The following is a 14,963-nucleotide window of genomic DNA, read 5'->3' on the forward strand; positions in this document are numbered from 1 at the left end:
TGGAAGTCCTGGGCAGAGCAATCAGTCTAGGGAAAGAAAGACAAGGCATTCAAACAGGTACAGAGGAAGTCAAACTCTCCCCATTTGCAGATGACATGGTTCTATACCTAGAAAACCCCACAGTCTGTGCTCAAAGTTCCTTGATCAGATAAACAACTTCAGAAACATTTCAAGATACAAAGTCAATGTATGACATTCAGTAGCATTCCTATACAACAAAATCATTCAAGCTGAAAGCCCAATCAAGAACACATTCTCATTCACAATAGCCACAAAACAATACAATGCCTCGGAAAAGAGCTGGCCAGGGAGGTGAGAAATCTCTACAATGAAAATTGCAAAATACCACTCAAAGAAATCAGAGATAACACAATTAAATAGAACAACATTCCATGCTTGTGGATGGGAAGAATCAATATTTTTTAAATGACCACATTACTGGAAGCAGTTCACATATTCAATGATATTCCTATCAAACTATCAATGACATTTTTCACTGAATTAGAAAACAACTATTTTAAAATTCATACGGGACCAAAAAGAGCCCAAATAGGCAAGGCAATTCCAAGCAAAAAGAACAGAGCTGGAGACATCACATTACTTGACTTCAAACTATGCTAAGGGCCTACAGTAACCAAAATACCCTGGTATGAATGCAAAAACGGACACATAGACCAATAGAACAGATAGAGAACCCAGAAAAAAAGAATTTATCAACAACTATTGTTAAAAAATTGATTAAGCAGTCCCAAATAGGCAAAAATATAATGTATTTATATATCCACCATAAACTTAAGCTTATTAAAATTAATATGCTATTAAAGTCCCTTATTTTATTCTTGTAAATGAATAAATTATATTTTTTCATATGGTATAATCCTCCACAATTATTCAGTTCCTTTTACATAGAAGGTATTATGTTTATTTCCTCCAAAATGTATAAGCCATATGTCTCATACTATTTACATTTATATGTATACATTCCCAATTGTTTAAAAATTGGTGACACACTTACAACTATCTGATAGCCAACAAAGCTGATATAAACAAGCATTGGAGAAAGGACTCCTATTCAATAAGTGGTGCTGAGATAACTGGCTAGTCATATGCAGAAGATTGAAACTATACCCTTTCTTTACTGTATAAACAAAAATCAAGACAAGATAGATTAAAGACTTAAATGTAAAACCTAAAACTATGACCGCGCACAGTGTCTCACGCCTGTAATCCCAGCACTTTGGGAGGCCGAGGAGGGCGGATCACGAGGTCAGGAGATAGAGACCAGCCTGGCCAACATGGTGGACAGAGGTTACAGTGAGCTGAGATTGTGCCACCAACACTCCAGTCTGGGTGGTAGAGTGAGACTCAGTCTCGAAAAAATAAAAAAATAAATAAATAAAACAAAAAATAAAAAATTCCACTGTAAAACCCCAGGAGATAAGCTAGGAAATACCATTGTGGACATAGGACTGAGCAAAGATTTTATGACTAAAATGCCAAAAGCAATTGCAACAAAAACAACAATTAGCAAATGGAACTGAAACTAGGCCGCATAAAACTTAGAAACTAGGCCTCATATAGAAAAAATTAACACCAGGTGGCTCTGGATAGGGTCCCACCCTGCCTCGATAGGGTCCCACCCTGATAGGGTCCCACCCTGCCAATTCCGGGAAACAACCTCATGGGGTCCCACCCTGCCAATTCCGGGGGTCCCACCCTGCCTCGAAGTTCCCGGAATCAGCAACTCCAAGAAAAAACCTCATAAGGTCCTGCTCTAACCAATTAGCATAAGACACCTTGCTCAGGCCATAGACAGACCCAATTACCACGCGCCTAAAGCTTTGTTTGAATTTCGCGCCCTAAGCTGTGTTTGAACTTGTATTTGCCTATATAAACAGCCTGTAACAAGCAGTCGGGGTCCCAGGGCCAACTTAGAGCTTGGGACCCTAGCGCGCTAGTAATAAATAACTCTCTGCTGTGAATCTCGTGTCGGTGATCCTTCGCGGCGACCCCTGCCCAGGAGGGAATCGACAGTTCGGTTCCAACATTTGGTGCGTTGGCCGGGAAGTGGGGTCGTCCGAGGACCCCCGACCCATCCGGCGGAGACCCATCTGGCCCGGGCCACGGACTGCTGACTGAACGGACCTACCAGGTACCTTCGTTTTGTTCTGTCTGTCTTGCCGGCTAACTCTGAACTCTGGAGAGTACTCCTTCTGAATTAAGTGGGGAAGGGGGACAGACGTGTCCCGCACCTTCCCACTTTTCGCCCTGGGGGACGCCCTGGCGGTAGTCTGGGAGAAGGCTAATGACTCGGTCAGCCTCCTCAAATCTGTAGGCAGGTCGCCCCTGCCGTCTGAATATTTTGTAATCTTGTGGCGCTACTCTCTGGCCGCGCGGCTTCTCCTTACTTGTCTGGTCTTTGTTTTTGTTACTTTTGTTTTGTCCTTGTTTGTTATACGTGGATGAAATAAGACAGACGTTGACGACTCCTTTGTCTCTGACCCTGACTCACTTCCCTGACGTTCGGGCTCGAGCCCACAACCTCTCCATAGAAGTCCGTAAGGGACGATGGCGAAAATTCTGCTCGTCCAAGTGGCCTACCCTCTATGTTGGGTGGCCCCGGGACGAAACATTTAACCTCCCAATTATCTTACAGGTTAAAGCAACAGTGATGGATCCTGGGCCACACGGACACCCAGACCAGGTGGCCTACATAATTACTTGGGAGGATCTGGTCCGAAATCCTCCCTCTTGGGTGAAACCCTTCCTCCATTCCCCTTCCCCATCCCAATCTACCCTCCTTGCCTTAGAAGCCCCAAAGAATCGGAATCCGGACCCGCATAAGCCAGTCCTCCCAGATAAACCCCAGAGGGACCTCCTCCTTCTCGAACCCCTGCCTCCTCCACCTCAGAACCCCCTTCTGGGACCTCCACCTTACGCTTCACCCTTGCCCCCTGTCTTGTCCCCAGCTCTTTCCTCTACCACCTCGGCCCCTACCCTTTCTCCAACTTCTCCCTTGGCCCCTCCCTCCACCCCGTCTCCTCCTCCAGCCCCGCACAAACTCACCCCTCGGACGCCGCCGCCGACACCTCCTTGTCTCCGCTTGCGGCGGACTGAGGACCCAGAAGGCCCTTCCACTTAGCAATCCTCCCTTTTTCCCCTCCGTACTGTCAGTCACACAGTCCAGTACTGGCCCTTCTCTGCCTCTGACCTCTATAACTGGAAGACCCATAACCCTTCCTTTTCCCAAGACTCTCAGGCCCTAACCTCGTTAATAGAATTCATTCTCCTCACCCACCAGCCCACCTAGGATAATTGCCAGCAACTCCTGCAGGTCCTCTTAACCACTGAAAAAGGCAGCAAGTCCTCTTGGAGGCCCGGAAAAATGTGCCAGGACCAGGAGGCCTCCCAACCCAACTTCCCAATAAAATAGACGAGGGATTTCCCCTCACCCGCCTGGACTAGGACTATGAAACGGCACCAGGTAGGGAGAGTCTCCAAATCTATCGCCAGGCTCTGTTGGCGGGTCTCAAAGGGGCAGGAAAACGACCCACAAATTTGGCCAAGATAAGAAAGAAACCCCTAAGGAAAGGGAAGCCAGGTTAGCGAAGGAACAGATAGAGCAAGAGGATCGTAAAAACCGAGTAAAGGATAAGCATTTAACAAAAATCCTGGCAGCAGTTGTGAGAAAGAAAGGACCAGGGAGAGAGGGAAAGAAGCGGAGACGGCCAAAAGTGGAAAAAGACCAGTGTGCCTACTGCAAAGAACAGGGGACTCGTGGAGGCTAAGGGCAAAAGAGGGCGCGGCCAACTCCCGGAGGAACGGCAGGCCGAGAGCGCGGCGCCCGGGCCTGGCGCCAAGCCTGAGCCCGCCGGACGGGAGGCGGCCCCGCCACGGGCTCGGCTCCGGCCCCAGCCCCGCCAGCATGGCCGGCCGGACCGTACGGGCCGAGACCCGGAGCCGGGCCGAAGATAACATCAAGAAGGTAATGGCGACCATCGAGAAGGTCCGGAAATGGAAGAAACAATGAGTGACTGTAGGCGACACTTCCCTTCGTATCTTCAAGTAAGTGCCAGTGGTGGACCCCCAGGAGGAGGAGCGAAGGCGGGCAGGTGGCGGGGCAAAGAGATCCCGTGGCCGGGAACGTCGGGGCAGGGGCGCCAGTCCCCGAGGGGGTGGCCCTCTCATCCTGCTGGATCTCAATGATGAGAACAGCAACCAGAGTTTCCATTCGGAAAGTTCCCTGCAAAAAGGCACAGAGCCCAGTCCTGAGGGCAGCCCCCAGCCCAGCCGCCCTGTGTCACCTGCCGGACCCCCAGAAGGGGTCCCTGAAGAGGCTCAGCCCCCACGGCTGGGCCAAGAGAAAAATCCCGGGGGCATAACTGCTGGCAGCACTGACGAACCCCCAATGCTGACCAAGGAAGCCCTGGCAATGATCCAGCAGATGCATGCCTGGACACACTTAAGTAATTGAAAGCTAAAATTACTGATTAAAAAACTGACTTTCTAATCCCAAAGACAAGTACCCTCGTAGAACAAGTGACATCTGCCTGTAAGGTCTGTCAGCAGGTAAACGCTGGGGCTACCCGAGTGCCAGAAAGGAAACGAACTCGTGGTAACCGCCCAGGAGTCTATTGGGAAATAGACTTCACTGAAGTAAAACCTCACTATGCTGGATATAAGTACTTACTGGTGTTTGTAGATACCTTTTCAGGATGGGTAGAAGCCTACCCCACCCGGCAAGAAACGGCACACATAGTAGCCAAGAAAATTTTGGAAGAAATCTTTCCTAGATTCGGACTTCCCAAGGTAATTGGGTCAGATAACGGGCCGGCCTTCGTTTCTCAGGTAAGTCAGGGGCTCGCCAGGATATTGGGGATTAATTGGAAATTACATTGTGCCTATAGACCCCAGAGCTCAGGACAGGTAAAAAAAATAAATAGAACAATAAAAGAGACCCTTACTAAATTGACCTTAGAGACTGGTTTAAAAGATTGGAGACACCTCCTATCCTTAGCTCTGTTAAAGGCCTGGAATACACCTAACCGTTTTAGGCTCACTCCATATGAAATCCTCTACGGAGGACCTCCCCCTTTGTCAACCTTGCTTAATTCCTTCTCCCCCTCCGATCCTAAGACTGACCTACAGGCCCGGCTAAAAGGACTCCAAGCAGTACAGGCCCAAATCTGGGCCCCCTTGGCAGAACTATACCAACCAGGACATCCACAGACCAGTCACCCCTTCCAGGTGGGAAACTCTGTCTACGTTAGACGGCATCGCACTCAAGGACTAGAGCCTCGGTGGAAAGAACCCTACATTGTTCTCCTGACCAGTCACCCCTTCCAGCCATAAAGGTTGACGGAATCTCCACTTAGATCCACGCATCCCACGCCAAGGCTGCTCCAGAGACGTCCGGACCAACACCACTTAAGACATGGAAACTCCGACGCTCCGCGGACCTGCTCAAGATAAGACTCTCTCGTATCTAACTCCTTGCTTATTGTTTGCCCTTCTTCCCTGCGCCGTCTCTAGTATAGTTTTTGACGCTAACCCCCCACCGGCCATTTAGCCTGACCTGACAGATAATTAATTTTAATAATCAAGAGGTCTTAAATAAGACCTCCGAGAATGCTCCTATAAAGACTTGGTTTCCAGACCTCTATTTCAACCTAAAAAAAATATATATAGCAAAAAAAAAATAAAAGACACAGGCCCCCGGTTTACTAGTCCCACAGGAGTCCTATTAAGAACTCCTCAAGATAGACAAAAATAGAAAAGACAGGCTAGAAAAATGTCCATCAGCCGGAACAGGTTTTATGCCTGTCCCGGATGCAAGACAGAACCAGTAAAAAACTTGTAGAAATCTGACTCACTTGTATTGCAAAAACTGGTCCTGTGTAACTACTAATAATAAAAAGTAAAATAAGCCACAAAACCTTAATATATAACTATGCCCTTTGTCCAGCCCTGTACCACAACCCGATATTCAGAAAATTGCAACCTGGTTCGCATCAAGTTTAAAGATGCGGCAAAATCTGATAACAGATAGATAACAACAAAATTAATATAAGGTCTCTATTTATACCAGCACAACCCGCCTAAAATTCCCCTCCAAATCAGACTATTAGTCAATTCAGACACTGCCCCTGTTGCAGTAAAGCCAAACCAGGTTTTATTAAAAGCTAGAAAGCCCCCGGTTTCCATATCGGAGAAGCCCCAACTAAAAGCTCCTCAAAGCACTTCCCCGCCCTTAATCTCCCTCACCCTCGCCGACATATTAAGAATTAAGGTAGCGGCTAAAGTTAAGACCGGGACAGCAGCCCTAGTGCATAGTAACCATCATCTGCAACAACTTAAAGTAGCCATAGAACAATCTATCACAAAACTTAAAGAGTCCTTGACTTCTCTGTCTGAAATTATATTACAAAACCAACAAGGACTAGAAATTGTCTTTCTAAAAAGGGCGGGCTCTGTGCAGCCCTGAAAGAGCAATGTTGTTTTTATGCAGATCATTCAGGAATAGTTAAAGATTCTATGGCAAAACTGAGAAAAAGATTAAACAAGAAAAAAAGAAAAAAAATCTCAACAAAGTTAGTTTAAAAATTAGTACAACCAATCCCCTTGGCTTAGCACCCTAATCTCCACCATCTTAGGACCCCTCATCCTGCTCACGCTCATCCTGACTTTCAGGCCATGCATACTCAACCGCTTACTCACCCTTATTAAAAATAGAATAAACATAGTACATGCTATGGTTCTGACCCAACAATACCAGAGCCTCAGGACTAAAAAAGAGGCTCAAGATTGAGCCTCTGACACAAAAAGAGGAGGGAATGAAACTAGGCCGCATAAAACTTAGAAACTAGGCCTCATATAGAAAAAATTAACACCAGGTGGCTCTGGATAGGGTCCCACCCTGCCTCGATAGGGTCCCACCCTGATAGGGTCCCACCCTGCCAATTCCGGGAAACAACCTCATGGGGTCCCACCCTGCCAATTCCGGGGGTCCCACCCTGCCTCGAAGTTCCCGGAATCAGCAACTCCAAGAAAAAACCTCATAAGGTCCTGCTCTAACCAATTAGCATAAGACACCTTGCTCAGGCCATAGACAGACCCAATTACCACGCGCCTAAAGCTTTGTTTGAATTTCGCGCCCTAAGCTGTGTTTGAACTTGTATTTGCCTATATAAACAGCCTGTAACAAGCAGTCGGGGTCCCAGGGCCAACTTAGAGCTTGGGACCCTAGCGCGCTAGTAATAAATAACTCTCTGCTGTGAATCTCGTGTCGGTGATCCTTCGCGGCGACCCCTGCCCAGGAGGGAATCGACAGTTCGGTTCCAACAGAACTTAATTAACTAAAGCGCTTCTGCATAGCAAAAGTAACTATCAACAGAGTAAACAAACAACCTACAGAATGAGAGAAAATATTTGCAAAATATCACCTGACAAAGGTCTAATATTCAGAATCTATAAGGAATTCGAACAAATTTACAAGCAAAATCCCAACAACCCCATTAAAAAGTGGACAAAGGACATGAACAGACACTTTTCAAAAGAAGACATACCCAAGAAACATATAAAAAGGTCAACATCGCTAATAATTAAAGAAGGGAAAATCAAAACCAAAATGAGATACACCTCACAGCAGTCAGAATGGCTATTATTAGACAGTCAAATAATAAAACATGCTGGTTATCTTGCAGAGAAAAGGAAGTGCTTATACATTGCTGACGGGAATGTCTATTAGTTTAGCCATTGTGGAAAGCAGTATGGTGATTTCTACAAGACCTTAAAACCGAACTATCATTCAGACCAGCAATCCCATTACAGGGTATATACCCAAAAGGATATATATCATTCTGCCATAAAGACAAATGCATGTGTGTCTTCATTGCAGCACTATTCACTACAGCAAAGGCATGTGATCAATCTATATGCTCATCAATGGTAGACTAGATAAAGAAAATGTTGTACATATACACCATGGAATACTATGCAGGCATACAAAATAATGAAGTCATATCCTTTGCAGCAACATGGATGGATCTATTCACCATTATCCTAAGTGAACTAATGCAGAGACAGAAAAACAAATAAATACCACATGTTCTTACTTACAGATGGGAGCTAAACATCCATATATACGGACACAAAACAGGGAACAACAGACTTCAGAGCCTACTTGAGGGTGTAGGTTGGGAGGAGGGTGAGGATAGAAAAACTACCTGTATGGTAGTATGTTTATTACCTGGGTGTTAAAAACAATCTGTACACCAAACCCCAGTGACATGCAATTTACGTATGTAACAAACCTGTATATGTGCCCCAGAAACTAACATAATTTTTTAAAAAATAAAAACAATGTCATAGGATTTGATTGTTGATCTGACCAAGATTTGCTATATTTTAGATATCTGTATTACCCCCAAAATTCATCTGTTGAAATCCTAACCCTCAAGGTGATAATAGTATTAGGAGGTGTGGCCTTTACGAAATGATTAAGTCATGAGTACTCTCAAGAAAGGGACGAGTTCCCGTATAAAAGAAGCCCCAGAGAGGCTCTCCCCACTTCTGCCACATGAGGTGACAGTAAAATGACCACCGTCTATAAACCAGGAAGTGGACCCTCACTTGACATTGAATCTAACTTGATTTTGGATTTCCCAGTCTACAGGACTATGAAACACAAATTTCTGTTATTCAATAGCTACCTAGTTCATGGCATTTTGAATGATAGCCATAATGGAATAAAAAATAATACTTAACATGTATATATATATATGTATTTGAAGTAATATTAGTTTATATTTAAACAATTGGGAATTTGTGCATATAAATTTCAACAATATAAGACATGGCTTTTAAATGTTGGAGGAAATAAACATGATATCTTCTATGTAAAAGAAACAGAATAATTGTGGAGGATTGTACAGTATGAAAAAAATCTAATTTAATCATTTACAAGAATAAAAAAGAACTTTAATAGCATATTAATTTTAATATGCTTATATTTATGGTGGATATATAAATACATGATATTTTTGCCTGTTTGGGGCTGCTTAATCCATTTTTTAATAATAGTTGTTGATAAATTCTTATTCTTGATTTTTTTATTCTATTTCTTGTCTTCTCAATTTTTTTCTTTTTATATTTTGAGGCTGGATTGCCAGGGCACATTGTTCATGATTAACATATCTTTTTGATTTGTTGTTAGAATTTTTTGTAACAATTTATATTTTTAATACTTTATTTCCTTTTTATGTGATATGACATTTTTACCATTTTACTTACAACATTTAAAAATTGATTTTGATTGTATCTCATTTATACATGCTTACAATATTTTAGAGAACTTATTCTTTGTTTTGTACAAAATGAGCTTTTATTTTATGACCAAATAATTGCATTCCTTTACCTTTATCGTGATGAACATTATCTATTACAGTAGGGTTTATAAAACTACCTCATTTGCGTTTTCCTTTAATCATACTGTGTTTCTTTTTTTGTTCTTTCCTAAATTGTTTCTGGTAAGTTGCTTTGCTTCTTGATGCTATAAAATTAAACATCTCATATTGTTTCTTCTGGAAGTTACCCCAAAGATGCTAATTTTTATATCAAGTTTCTGATCTTTTTCTAGCTATCCTTAATATATATACAGATATATGCATATATGTAATTATTATTATGCTTAGACTTATCTATATGTAATTATCATTGCATCTTCATGATATTTTAATACTTTATTTAGTTGTAAAATGCTAGAGTCAACTTTCTTTTCCTTCAACACGTTGAAATAATTATGCTTTATCTTTCTGAGTACAGGGTTGCTGAGAAAAATTTGGTGTCTATGTGATATTTTCCTTTGTTATCTACTTTCTCTTGATATAATCTTTTAGAAATTTTTCTTTGCCTTTGATGTTATTACACGAAATAATAATGTCAGCCTAGGTGTGGATTTTTCTTTATCCTAATATTTGAAACTTTTGAATCTCTTTAGAACTACAGCTCTTTGTCTTTCTTTACTTCAAAGAAATTAAAGTCACTGTTATCACCATCTTATAAATCTCATTTTTGTTTGTTTGGTTTTGGTAGAGGGGTCATTTTTATTTACAAACTCCTCACATCCAACTTTTCTTTTTTGTCCATTTCCCAGTGATTTTTACGTGAGCTTGCTATCTAATTTTCCAGTTCAATTTGTGTAATTCAACTATATTCATTTTACTGTATATTCAATATATTGATTTTTTATATTCTAGTGACTTTTTGTGTCCCACAGTAAAATTTTATTATAATCAATTATTCTTTATCTCACAGTTCTTGAAACACTATTCTCTTTTGTCTTCTTGAATTGATTGACAAAGATAATCAGATTAAAGTAATTGTTTATCACATTCTCAGCCTCTATAATCTAATTGACATTTTGGTTCTGGAAAATTGTCATTAGATTCTAGGTTTATGGGTTTCTTTGCATGTCAGAATCAATAGCTTTCAAGAATCTCATCCATGACCAGTTGTGCTCACAAATAAAAAAATGACCTGCCTATATTATATGATTTATAAGCTTCTAACGGTTACTCTAATGAGAATAAATTTGAATAGTGTATCATGATCATAATTATATCATTCTACATACTCCAAAGAAAGTGATTTTTTTTTCAAGCTAGAATGTCCTTTGTGTGTGAAAATATATTTTAACTATAAAGTTAACAGATAAAATAAAATGTGACTTTTCTGAGATGGAATATCCATTACACATGGAAATTATCTTTACAATAGTAAAGTCATATAGTAAGTAAATAGAAAACAGAAATACATTTAAGGAAAAAAATGGGTAGAATACACAGAAACGACTGTAGACTTCATGGGAGGACAAAGACAGAATGCCTATATTGAATCAAATATTTCATTCTTGGAAAGAAAAATTCAATAATACACAGATGTAATTACCCTCTAAATTATTATTGTTTAATGTGATTTAATTTGATTTTCTGTGAGAAGTAGTTTGGAAACTTAATGTAGTTCTTTTTTTTATTTTTTATTATACTTTAAGCTCCAGGGTACATGTGCATAACGTGCAGGTTTCTTACATATGTAAACATGTGCCATGTTGGTGTGCTGCACCCATTTATATTAGGTATATCTCCTAATTAATATGGAAGAATGCATATATACATGAGTAAGAGTAATAATAGTGGACTAGGTATAACAAATTAAAACATTATAAAACCAAAATTTTAAATCATCTCAACACTGAATAACATAAGCAGATAAAAGGAACAGAATGTATATAAAATGACAGTTATTATAAGATAAAGGTTTAATTCACAAGGAAGGGTGGAAGTGGTATATATAATAAATGATTTTGGGAAATATCTGTTGAAATATTAAAATATAGATTCCTACATCATCAAAATAATTTTCAAAAATCAAATAAATTTAGTTAACTAATTAAAAAAACATAAAATTAATTTTTATACGGGGGAAATAATGGGTAAATATGTTGGAGTAAAACACTAAGAATTATATAAAAGATTAAATGCATAAAATAAATATTTTAGATATATTATATAAAAATGAATAAACATTGAATTAATATTTCATAATTTAAAAATACTATTATATAATTATGAAAAGAAATTAAAATCTTTAAAAATTAAAATTTGCTAAAATAATGTGTAATAATGTTATATTTTAAATAAAAGATTGCTATTAAAAGTCAGGAAGAAAAAGAGTAACGTTCTAAATAAATAGATTAGTGACAATTTGAAAAATTTTAAAGTTCAGTCGTATTATAATCAAGGAAACACTAATAAATGACTTGCCTTTGTATAAATGAAATGAATAAATAAATAAATAAATAAATGGTAGTTACATTCCAGTAAATCCAACCAAAAATGAAAACTCTTACAATGCTAGTAGAATAATTTGGTACAACTTTAAGAAAAATTTTTCAGTCTGGGCGTGGTGGCTTACGCCTGTAATTCCGGCACTTTGGGAGGCCAAGGCAGGCGGATCATGAGGTCAGGAGTTCGAGACCAGCCTGGCTAATATGGTGAAACCCCGTCTCTACTAAAAATACAAAAATTAGCCAGTCCTGGTGGCACGCGCCTGTAGTCCCAGCTACTCAGGGGGCTAAGGCAGGAGAATGGCCTGAACCCAGGAGGCGGAGGTTTCAGTGAGCTAAGATCATGCCACTGCACTCCAGCCTGGGTGACAGAGCTAGACTCTGTCTCAAAAAAAAAAAAAAAAAAAAAAAAAAAAAAAAGAAAGAAAGAAAGAAAGAAAGAAAGAAAGAAAGAAAGAAAGAAAGAAAGAAAGAAAAAGAAAAAGAATAATTTTTCATTGTAAGTTAAAAGACAAATTACAGATTTTTTATCACAAAAAAATTTTGATGGAAATATGTCTTAAATGTGATGAATATGTTAAGGATTTAGTTCCTAAGATATAGTTCTGAGATCTCTTTATTATGGTAGAGTACTGAGAAATAAATGTTTTAAATATTCAACAATAATGTAGTGATAAAACAATATTTTTAATATAATCATTATAATAGTAGTACATTTATTAAAATAGAATATTGTCTAATTGCTATTAATTTTATAGTTATATTACTAAATTGTACAAGCAATATTATCCTATTTGCATATGCACATATTATATGTTGAAAACATGTATTTACATATAATACAAGAGTAACACTTATTTCCTCCGGCTAAGGAGAAATTTAGATTTTTTTTTGGGGGGGGACAGAGTCTGACTCAGTCCCCCAAGTTGGAATGTAGAGGCCCAAAAGGGCTCACTGCAAACTCTGCCTCCCAGACTCAAGCAATTATCCAGCTTCAGCCTCCAAAGTAGGTGGGACTACAGAGGTGAGCCTCCAGGGCCGGCTAATTTTTATATTTTATGTAGAGACAGGTTTCATCATGTTGCCCAGCTTGGTCTTCAACTCCTGAGGTCAAAGCTATCCGCCTGCCTCAGCCTCCCAAAGTGCTGGGATTACAGGCTTGAGTTAACTCCACCTGGACAGCTGTTTTTGTTTGGTTGGTTGGTTGGTCGTTTTTTTTTTTGTTTTTGTTTTTTTTTTTTTTTTTTGAGACAGCGTCTGGCTATGTACCTCAGGCTGGAGTGCAGTGGCGCGATCTCGGCTCACTGAAAGCTCCGCCTCCAGGGATCCCGCCATTCTCCTGCCTCAGCCTCTTGAGTAGCTGGGACTACAGGCGCCCACCACGACTCCGGGCTAATTTTTTTGTATTTTTAGTAGAGACGGGGTTTCACTGTGTTAGCCAGGATGTTCTCGATCTTCTGACCTCGTGATCCTCCCGCCTCGGCCCCCTGAAGTGCTGGGTTTACAGGTATGAGCCACCGCGCCCGGCCTCCGTTTGTTTTTTAATTAGTTTAATTTCTCTATAATTTACACAAAATAAAAGCACTGATTTTTAATTGTACAATTTCTAATTGCCTGTTGCTAACATACGGAAATACAGTTGATACATTTATAATGACATTGCTTAACTTACTTATCAATTCCAGTAACACATTGCAATTCATTGTAGATTCTTTTTCAACTCTACATACATTTTATTTTATTTTCTGGACCATATTACACTAGAGAGGACTTCCAGGGGGACTGTGAATAAACATACTAGAAGAAGACATCCTTGGCATGTTCCAGACATAAGGGGAAGAACATTCAGTTAAAGTATAAATGCTACTTTTCATTTAGTTCCCCCCCCCCTCCACCCAGGTATACTTCAAGTGCTTTTTAAGATAAAAGTATATGTTTGAGTCTGCTAATATGGTATGTTAATTTCCTATTACTGCTGTAACAACTTAGAACTAACCTAGTTGCTTGAAACAACACGAAGTCTTGCCATGTAGTCCTAAAGGTCAGAAGTCTGAAATGGACTTCGCCGGACTAAAATCAAGGTGTCATCAGGCTTTTGTTCCTTCTGGAGACTCTGGAACGGCATCTATTTCTTCCTTTCCATCTTCTATAGGATGTGTTGGCTCTTGGTCCCTTGTTCTTCCATCTTCAAAGCCAGAAATGGTTTACTGAGTCTTTCTCATGCTGCATTATTCTCACACATCTATTCTGTATTAAAATCATCTCTTTTATCATGTAAAGTAACATATCCTCAGATTCCAGATATTCAGAAGTGGACATTTTTATGGGAGTTTATTCAGCCTGTCACATATGGTAAAATAGTTGTGTTGTTTTGTACCATTTTGTTCCTTATATGATAAACCAACCTTTCACTCTTTGAGGAGAAAAAAAAAAATCATTACTTGGTCATGATATATTATACATCTTGCATGTTGCGAGATTTCATATGCCATAGAGCTAAATTAAGGATGTTTGTACTTATATTTATGACGGATATTAATCTAGAGTTTTTTATTTGAATTACCCTGTTTAGTTTTAGTGTTACGATAATGCTATATTTATAAAACGGGGGGAGAATGCTCTGTCCTCTTTTAATTTATGGAGAAGTTATATTCAATTGATATTATGTCTTCATACATGTTTGATAACATTCGTAACTATACAAAAACATGTAACACAAGGTGACCAAGTATGATTTATATGAGGAATATAAAATTCACTCAAAATACAGTGAACAACATTTAATTAAGATAAATAAAAAACCTTTATCTCAATAAATGTAGTAGAATTACTTGAAAAATTCAAAGCCTATCCACAATAATAAAAATAAAAAAGCACAGTCTCAGGAAGTGAGTGGATAGACATATTGTCATATGTAATATACAATGGAATAAATCTACTAATTTTTACAACAACCTTGGAGCATTATGTCAATAGACAAAAGACAGATATAAAGAACACACGCTACATGATGCTAATTACATGAAGTTGATGGATAGGAAATATCTGACAGATTACAGAAAATATTTTGAAGGGAGTGTGAGTGAGGGAACTTTCTGAGGTAGAGGGAAGATTCTCT

At 39.5% G+C, this 14,963-nt stretch overlaps 1 pseudogene; it reads left to right on the top strand.

Annotated features, from left to right (window-relative positions):
• Positions 1–3,836: 3,836 nt before the first annotated feature.
• LOC139357980 (B-cell CLL/lymphoma 7 protein family member C pseudogene) lies at positions 3,837–5,664 on the top strand (annotated as a pseudogene).
• Positions 5,665–14,963: the final 9,299 nt, after the last annotated feature.

This window comes from Macaca nemestrina, chromosome 1 (genome assembly GCF_043159975.1).
Source record: "Macaca nemestrina isolate mMacNem1 chromosome 1, mMacNem.hap1, whole genome shotgun sequence".
Classification (NCBI taxonomy): Eukaryota; Metazoa; Chordata; class Mammalia; order Primates; family Cercopithecidae; genus Macaca; species Macaca nemestrina.